This window comes from Bactrocera neohumeralis, unplaced genomic scaffold (assembly GCF_024586455.1).
Source record: "Bactrocera neohumeralis isolate Rockhampton unplaced genomic scaffold, APGP_CSIRO_Bneo_wtdbg2-racon-allhic-juicebox.fasta_v2 ctg5486, whole genome shotgun sequence".
NCBI lineage: Eukaryota > Metazoa > Arthropoda > Insecta > Diptera > Tephritidae > Bactrocera > Bactrocera neohumeralis.
This window is the reverse complement of record NW_026092410.1, coordinates 1-2,441: the sequence shown is the minus strand read 5'-3', so window position 1 is coordinate 2,441 and position 2,441 is coordinate 1. Positions and strand designations below refer to the sequence as shown.

General features: G+C 36.1%; 1 pseudogene; it reads right to left on the bottom strand.

The window, feature by feature from the left end:
- Positions 1 to 807: 807 nt before the first annotated feature.
- LOC126767328 (cytochrome b5-related protein-like) lies at positions 808 to 2,247 on the bottom strand (annotated as a pseudogene).
- Positions 2,248 to 2,441: the final 194 nt, after the last annotated feature.

Below are 2,441 nucleotides of genomic sequence, written 5' to 3'. Positions count from 1 at the left end.
TGACGGATAAGTTCGTTGCCAAGCCACTGCGGCCAGCAGCGGTAACCCGACACTTGCCTATGTCACAAGCGACTGTTTATGGCGTATGCTGATTCGGCTTGCCGGATATAATAACGCACACTTATGATTTTAGGTTCAATAATATTTTTAGAGTTCAATATTAAGTTCAGTTTGCCGAACCCATGTGCCAACTAACGGACCGCTATAAAATTTTGAGTTTGAATTTTGCAAAAAAAAATTTTGCAGTGGTCTCATAAAGCTCCTTACGAACTCCTTCCTTCTATTTTGTTACATTACCATATATCGGGTGATTTTTTTGAGGTTAGGATTTTCATGCATTAGTATTTGACAGATCACGTGGGATTTCAGACATGGTGTCAAAGAGAAAGATGCTCAGTATGCTTTGACATTTCATCATGAATAGACTTAGCCTTAGCCACAACGTCGAATTTTCAGTGAATGGGCCCTAGAAAAGTTGAGACAACATTTCCGAAGAAATTCCAGGCTATTCCGGCCGAAATGCTCGAAAAAGTTGCCCAAAATTGGACTTTCCGAATGGACCACCTAAGACGCAGCCGCGGTCAACATTTAAATGAAATTATCTTCAAAAAGTAAATGTCATGAACCAATCTAACGTTTCAAATAAAGAACCGATGAGATTTTTAAATTTTATGCGTTTTTTTTTTTAAAGTTATCAAGCTCTTAAAAAATCACCCGATATAACGCAAATTACGTGTTTTAATCCATCGTATATAGATATGTATGAATGCATAAAAACCAGAATACAGAATAAATAAAACAATAATATAATATATGTATATAAAGTTCCAAATATAAATAAATATCCATTTATAGAAATTTATTTATTTATTAATTACTAATTCCTATCCACGCTTATTTTTATTAACACTAGTAGGAGGTAGGATTTGGCTTTATACGTAATAACTGTTTATTCTGAGCAACTATATGCTGCCAATGGTTGCATTCACGCAATTGTGCTTGGAATTCGTCTAAAGTTTCATAAAGCACCGGATAGAGTTGTGGAAGTATGCCATGATCCAATGTCGGAAATAAATGATGTAGAAAATGATCCCCAAAATGCGTTAACACCAAAAACTGCGAACCTTTGATATCACTACGGTCGATTATTGTGTCCAATTGATAAAGACCCCAATCTCGGTCTTCACGACTTGCATCGCCATCATGAAAAATTTTTGGGCCATGATGTCCGGCATTCAAACCAATTACGCCAAAAATTAAACTTGCGAGACCAATGATGACCACCCATTGTCTGAGTACAGTCAAAATAGGCACTTGTGCTACAAACATCATAAACAACGGCAATATAAATCCGATCATGTCGTGCCAAAATAAAATATTCTTCTTTAGTACGGAAACGGTAATTCTATATATGAATAGTAAAATTTTCAAATTAATTGTATGAGATATAATATTTATGAGCAATGCGTTTTTTACCTCAATATTATCTGGAAAGGAAATATAAACGTATAAACAATAGGTTGTATGGCGACGCTAAGAACACGAAACCATTTTGTATGAAGTTGTGAGTTTGGCCACCAACAAAGATAAGGTTCAAAAGGAGACATCTCGAGGTCAATTAAGGAGTTCGGGTAGACATGATGAGACATAACATGCAAAATGCGCCAGTTACAAAAATTCATAAGCGAAAAGTTAAAAGTATACATCTGCCAATTGTCCTTACGATGCAGGTAGTTGTGCGTAGCAATAGTTAGCCATGAGGGGGAAAGGCCTGCGAGTAATTCGTATATTACATAGCCAGTATACGAGCAGGCGAAAGCCAATGCAAAAGTTGATAGCAAGAGACCAAAGTGTATAACCTAAGGATAAAAAAATTGAGTTAAATTAAAGTCTTTCTGAAGAACTATACAAAATTATACATCTGTTCGTCGTTCAGGGGAATGATCCACATTTTTCAGCTTATCACGCACTCGGGACTTGAGCACTCTATAGAAACCATTATCGTGTAGTGTTAACTTGTAATTGCGCGGTTTAGAAGTACTGCGAACATGAAATTGGGCTAACATATTTTCTGGCGTCTTTGATATATGATGCGATTCAAATGCTTCGGTTATATCGGTGCCCTTTGTCCATTCCGTAGAATGATCCACCTGGATGACTTGGTATAAACTCGGTAAGGTCATAAGTTCATCTTTGATACGCCATAAGCCTTCTGCTGCATCGTCCTTTTGTTTGGCTGCTATCCAGCTGTTAAAAAAATATAAATTCGGAATTATTTGTTTCATTAGATCAATGTGGAACTTTTTAACTTTCCAACTATTTTACATTTTCTTTACTATTTTGAATATACAGCCTAACGATGACTCTGCCCGATACGTTTACAGTGTCGATAAAACCACTGTCTGCATTTTCTTTTATAATATCTCAACATTGTTGCATTG